The sequence below is a fragment of the Oncorhynchus gorbuscha genome, unplaced genomic scaffold, assembly GCF_021184085.1.
Source record: "Oncorhynchus gorbuscha isolate QuinsamMale2020 ecotype Even-year unplaced genomic scaffold, OgorEven_v1.0 Un_scaffold_763, whole genome shotgun sequence".
NCBI lineage: Eukaryota > Metazoa > Chordata > Actinopteri > Salmoniformes > Salmonidae > Oncorhynchus > Oncorhynchus gorbuscha.
The window spans coordinates 218,893-225,614 of record NW_025745554.1 but is presented as its reverse complement, the minus strand read 5'-3'; the positions used below and the strand labels follow the sequence as shown (position 1 = coordinate 225,614).

Genomic DNA, 6,722 nt, shown 5'->3' with positions numbered 1-6,722 from the left:
CTTATATTGTCTTGTCATTTTGCTTTCCCTTCTGTTCGTTTTCCCCCTGCTGGTCTTATTAGGTTCGTTCCCTTTTTTCTCTCTCCCTCCCTCTCTCTCTTCTCTCTATCGTTCCGTTCCTGCTCCCAGCTGTTCCTATTCCCCTACTCAATCATCTAGTCTTTTCACACCTGTTCCGTATCTTGCCCTCTGATTAGAGTCCCTATTTCTCCCCTTGTTTTCCGTTTCTGTCCTGTCGGATCCTTGTATATTGTTCGCCGTGCTGTGTCTTTGTCTCGCCCTGTCGTGTCTTGTTTCCCTCAGATGCTGCGTGTGAGCAGGTGTCTGAATCTGCTACGGTCGGTGCCTTCCCGAGGCAACCTACAGTTAATGGTCGAGTCTCCAGTCTGTCCTCGTCACTACGAGTGGAATTAAGTTTTTTATGTTTTGTTTTCTGCTCTGATTGTCCAGGAGTATTGCCTATTTCCTTTACTGGAATAAAGACTCTGTTTTCGCCAAGTCGCTTTTGGGTCCTCATTCACCTGCATAACAGAAGGATCCGACCAAGAATGGACCCAGCGACTACAGATTCTCGTAACACTGCCGTCGAGATCCAAGGAGCCATGCTCGGCAGACACGAGCAGGAATTGTCTGCTGCTCGTCATGCCGTTGAGAACCTGGCCGCTCAGGTTTCCGACCTCTCTGGACAGTTCCAGAGTCTTCGTCTCGTGCCACCTGCTACTTCCTGGTCTGCCGAGCCTCCGGAACCTAGGGTTAATAACCCACCTTGTTACTCCGGGCAGCCCACGGAGTGCCGCTCCTTTCTTACCCAGTGTGATATTGTGTTCTCTCTCCAACCCAACACATACTCTAGAGAGAGAGCTCGGGTTGCTTACGTCATATCACTCCTTACTGGCCGGGCTCGAGAGTGGGGCACAGCTATCTGGGAGGCAAGGGCTGATTGTTCTAACAATTACCTGAACTTTAAAGAGGAGATGATTCGGGTTTTTGATCGTTCAGTTTTTGGTAGGGAGGCTTCTAGGGCCCTGGCTTCCCTATGTCAAGGTGATCGATCCATAACGGATTACTCTATAGAGTTTCGCACTCTTGCTGCCTCTAGTGACTGGAACGAGCCGGCGCTGCTCGCTCGTTTTCTGGAGGGACTCCACGCAGAGGTTAAAGATGAGATTCTCTCCCGGGAGGTTCCTTCCAGTGTGGACTCTTTGATTGCACTCGCCATCCGCATAGAACGACGGGTAGATCTTCGTCACCAAGCTCGTGGAAGAGAGCTCGCGTTAACGGTGTTTCCCCTCTCCGCATCGCAACCATCTCCCTCCTCTGGCTCAGAGACTGAGCCCATGCAGCTGGGAGGTATTCGCATCTCGACTAAGGAGAGGGAACGGAGGATCACCAACCGCCTGTGCCTCTATTGCGGACTTGCTGGACATTTTGTCAATTCATGTCCAGTAAAAGCCAGAGCTCATCAGTAAGCGGAGGGCTACTGGTGAGCGCTACTACTCAGGTCTCTCCATCAAGATCCTGTACTACTATGTCGGTCCATCTACGCTGGACCGGTTCGGGTGCTACATGCAGTGCCTTGATAGACTCTGGGACTGAGGGTTGTTTTATGGACGAAGCATGGGCTCGGAAACATGACATTCCTCTCAGACAGTTAGGGAAGCCTACGCCCATGTTCGCCTTAGATGGTAGTCATCTCCCCAGTATCAGATATGAGACACTACCTTTAACCCTCACAGTATCTGGTAACCACAGTGAGACTATTTCTTTTTTGATTTTTCGTTCACCTTTTACACCTGTTGTTTTGGGTCATCCCTGGCTAGTATGTCATAATCCTTCTATTAATTGGTCTAGTAATTCTATCCTATCCTGGAACGTTTCTTGTCATGTGAAGTGTTTAATGTCTGCTATCCCTCCCGTTTCTTCTGTCCCCACTTCTCAGGAGGAACCTGGCGATTTGACAGGAGTGCCGGAGGAATATCATGATCTGCGCACGGTCTTCAGTCGGTCCAGAGCCAACTCCCTTCCTCCTCACCGGTCGTATGATTGTAGTATTGATCTCCTTCCGGGGACCACTCCTCCTCGGGGTAGACTATACTCTCTGTCGGCTCCCGAACGTAAGGCTCTCGAGGATTATTTGTCTGTGTCTCTTGACGCCGGCACCGTAGTGCCTTCTTCCTCCCCTGCCGGGGCGGGGTTTTTTTGTTAAGAAGAAGGACGGTACTGTGCGCCCCTGCGTGGATTATCGAGGGCTGAATGACATAACGGTTAAGAATCGTTATCCGCTTCCCCTTATGTCATCAGCCTTCGAGATTCTGCAGGGAGCCAGGTTCTTTACTAAGTTGGACCTTCGTAACGCTTACCATCTCGTGCGCATCAGAGAGGGGGACGAGTGGAAAACGGCGTTTAACACTCCGTTAGGGCATTTTGAGTACCGGGTTCTGCCGTTTGGTCTCGCTAATGCGCCAGCTGTTTTTCAGGCATTAGTTAATGATGTTCTGAGAGACATGCTGAACATCTTTGTTTTTGTCTACCTTGACGATATCCTGATTTTTTCACCGTCACTCGAGATTCATGTTCAGCACGTTCGACGTGTACTCCAGCGCCTTTTAGAGAATTGTCTCTACGTGAAGGCTGAGAAGTGCTCTTTTCATGTCTCCTCCGTCACCTTTCTCGGTTCTGTTATTTCCGCTGAAGGCATTCAGATGGATCCCGCTAAGGTCCAAGCTGTCAGTGATTGGCCCGTTCCAAGGTCACGTGTCGAGTTGCAGCGCTTTCTAGGTTTCGCTAATTTTTATCGGCGTTTCATTCGTAATTTCGGTCAAGTTGCTGCCCCTCTCACAGCTCTTACTTCTGTCAAGACGTGTTTTAAGTGGTCCGGTTCCGCCCAGGGAGCTTTTGATCTTCTCAAGAAACGTTTTACGTCCGCTCCTATCCTCGTTACTCCTGACGTCACTAAACAATTCATTGTCGAGGTTGACGCTTCAGAGGTAGGCGTGGGAGCCATTCTATCCCAGCGCTTCCAGTCTGACGATAAGGTTCATCCTTGCGCTTATTTTTCTCATCGCCTGTCGCCATCGGAACGCAACTATGATGTGGGTAACCGCGAACTGCTCGCCATCCGCTTAGCCCTAGGCGAATGGCGACAGTGGTTGGGGGGCGACCGTTCCTTTTGTCGTTTGGACAGACCATAAGAACCTTGAGTACATCCGTTCTGCCAAACGACTTAATGCACGTCAAGCTCGTTGGGCGTTGTTTTTCGCTCGTTTCGAGTTTGTGATTTCTTACCGTCCGGGTAGTAAGAACACCAAGCCTGATGCCTTATCCCGTCTCTTTAGTTCTTCTGTGGCTTCTACTGATCCCGAGGGGATTCTTCCTTATGGGCGTGTTGTCGGGTTGACAGTCTGGGGAATTGAAAGACAGGTTAAGCAAGCACTCACGCACACTGCGTCGCCGCGCGCTTGTCCTAGTAACCTTCTTTTCGTTCCTGTTTCTACTCGTCTGGCTGTTCTTCAGTGGGCTCACTCTGCCAAGTTAGCTGGTCATCCTGGCGTTCGAGGTACTCTCGCTTCTATTCGCCAGCGCTTTTGGTGGCCTACTCAGGAGCGTGACACGCGCCGTTTCGTGGCTGCTTGTTCGGACTGCGCGCAGACTAAGTCAGGTAACTCTCCTCCTGCCGGTCGTCTCAGACCGCTTCCCATTCCTTCTCGACCATGGTCTCACATCGCCTTAGACTTCATTACCGGTCTGCCTTTGTCTGCGGGGAAGACTGTGATTCTTACGGTTGTCGATAGGTTCTCTAAGGCGGCACATTTCATTCCCCTCGCTAAGCTTCCTTCCGCTAAGGAGACGGCACAAATCATCATCGAGAATGTGTTCAGAATTCATGGCCTCCCGTTAGACGCCGTTTCAGACAGAGGTCCGCAATTCACGTCACAGTTTTGGAGGGAGTTCTGTCGTTTGATTGGTGCGTCCGTCAGTCTCTCTTCCGGGTTTCATCCCCAGTCTAACGGTCAAGCAGAAAGGGCCAATCAGACGATTGGTCGCATACTACGCAGCCTTTCTTTTAGAAACCCTGCGTCTTGGGCAGAACAGCTCCCCTGGGCAGAATACGCTCACAACTCGCTTCCTTCGTCTGCTACCGGGTTATCTCCGTTTCAGAGTAGTCTGGGTTACCAGCCTCCTCTGTTCTCATCCCAGCTTGCCGAGTCCAGCGTTCCCTCCGCTCAAGCGTTTGTCCAACGTTGTGAGCGCACCTGGAGGAGGGTGAGGTCTGCACTTTGCCGTTACAGGGCACAGACTGTGAGAGCCGCCAATAAACATAGGATTAAGAGTCCTAGGTATTGTTGCGGCCAGAGAGTGTGGCTTTCCACTCGTAACCTTCCCCTTACGACAGCTTCTCGTAAGTTGACTCCGCGGTTCATTGGTCCGTTCCGTGTCTCCCAGGTCGTCAATCCTGTCGCTGTGCGACTGCTTCTTCCGCGACATCTTCGTCGCGTCCATCCTGTCTTCCATGTCTCCTGTGTCAAGCCCTTTCTTCGCACCCCCGTTCGTCTTCCCTCCCCCCCCGTCCTTGTCGAGAGCGCACCTATTTACAAGGTACGTAGGATCATGGACATGCGTTCTCGGGGACGGGGTCACCAATACTTAGTGGATTGGGAGGGTTACGGTCCTGAGGAGAGGAGTTGGGTTCCGTCTCGGGACGTGCTGGACCGTTCGCTGATTGATGATTTCCTCCGTTGCCGCCAGGATTCCTCCTCGAGTGCGCCAGGAGGCGCTCGGTGAGTGGGGGGGTACTGTCATGTTTTGTCTTATATTGTCTTGTCATTTTGCTTTCCCTTCTGTTCGTTTTCCCCCTGCTGGTCTTATTAGGTTCGTTCCCTTTTTTCTCTCTCCCTCCCTCTCTCTCTTCTCTCTATCGTTCCGTTCCTGCTCCCAGCTGTTCCTATTCCCCTACTCAATCATCTAGTCTTTTCACACCTGTTCCGTATCTTTCCCTCTGATTAGAGTCCCTATTTCTCCCCTTGTTTTCCGTTTCTGTCCTGTCGGATCCTTGTATATTGTTCGCCGTGCTGTGTCTTTGTCTCGCCCTGTCGTGTCTTGTTTCCCTCAGATGCTGCGTGTGAGCAGGTGTCTGAATCTGCTACGGTCGGTGCCTTCCCGAGGCAACCTACAGTTAATGGTCGAGTCTCCAGTCTGTCCTCGTCACTACGAGTGGAATTAAGTTTTTATGTTTTGTTTTCTGCTCTGATTGTCCAGGAGTATTGCCTATTTCCTTTACTGGAATAAAGACTCTGTTTTCGCCAAGTCGCTTTTGGGTCCTCATTCACCTGCATAACACACTAGCCACTTTAACTATGCCACTTTGTTTACATACTCATCTCTTATGTATATACTGTACCCGATACCATCTACTGTATGTTGCCTATGCTGCTCCGTACCATCACTCATTCATATATCTTTATGTACATATTCTTTATCCCCTTACACTGTGTATAAGACATTTACATTTACATTTAAGTCATTTAGCAGACGCTCTTATCCAGAGCGACTTACAAATTGGGACAGTAGTTTTGGAATTGTTAGTTAGATTACTTGTTGGTTATTACTGCATTGTCGGAACTAGAAGCACAAGCATTTCGCTACACTCGCATTAACATCTGCTAACCATGTGTATGTGACAAATACAATTTGATTTGATTTGATTTGGTATGCTGCATCTGTCCCTTCCATCATTCTATCACCTTCAGACAACTATACTATGATGTTATATAATGTTATCAGGCTATCAGATAATATAGACAGAATCAACTATATCTGGTCATGCATTGGACACAAATCTCACTACTTCTCTCTTTCTCTCCCTCTCTCTTTCTACCGCTCTCTCCCTTTCAATTCAAGGGGTTTTATTGTTATGGGAAACATATGGTTACGTTGCCGAAGCAAGTTAAATGGACACTCACACAAGTTCCAAGATAATAAATATATTTCATAATATGTCATTATTTCATATTATGTCTATATAGAGTTTTGTAACGATGTGCAAATAGTTCAAGTAAATAAGAGAAAATAAATATTTACAATGACGTTTGTTTTTCACTGGTTGCCCATTTCTTGTGGAAACTGCTGTGTGGTATTTCACCAAATAGACGTGGGAGCTAATAAAAATGGGATTTGTTTTCTAATTCTTTGTGGATCTGTGTAATCTGAGGGAAATGTGTCTCTAATATGGTCGTACATTTGGCAGGAGGTTAGGAAGTGCAGCTCAGTTTACACCTCATTTTGTGGGCAGTGTGCACATAGCCTGTCTTCTCTTGAGAGCCATGTCTGCCTACGGCGGCCTTTCTCAATAGCAAGGCTATGCTCACGAGTCTGTACATAGTCAAAGCTTTCCTTAATTTTGGGTCAGTCACAGTGGTCAGGTATTCTGCCGCTGTGTACTCTCTGTTTAGGGCCAAATAGCATTCTAGTTTGCTCTGTTTTTTTATTGTTAATTCTTTCAATGTGTCAAGTAATTATATTTTTGTTTTCTCAGGATTTGGTTGGGTCTAATTGTCTTGCTGTCCTGGGACTCTGTGGGGTCTGTTTGTGTTTGTGAACAGAGCCCCAGGACCGGCTTGCTTAGGGGACTCTACTCCAGGTTCATCTCTATGTAGGTGATGGCTTTGGAGAGAGAAAAAAGAAATAGAGGTCAGCGCATATAGTTAAAATATGTCTCTTGTGAT

At 48.5% G+C, this 6,722-nt stretch overlaps 1 protein-coding gene across 3 annotated transcripts in view; it reads right to left on the bottom strand.

Annotated features, from left to right (window-relative positions):
• Positions 1 to 6,557: 6,557 nt before the first annotated feature.
• Positions 6,558 to 6,722, bottom strand: part of LOC124019198 (polymeric immunoglobulin receptor-like) — a 22,349-nt gene continuing 22,184 nt past the window's right edge. For all 3 annotated transcript variants that reach the window (XM_046334584.1, XM_046334585.1, XM_046334586.1), the window contains one exon: positions 6,558 to 6,722. This exon is cut by the window's right edge and continues 414 nt beyond it. The gene's annotated coding sequence lies outside the window, so the exon portion shown is untranslated.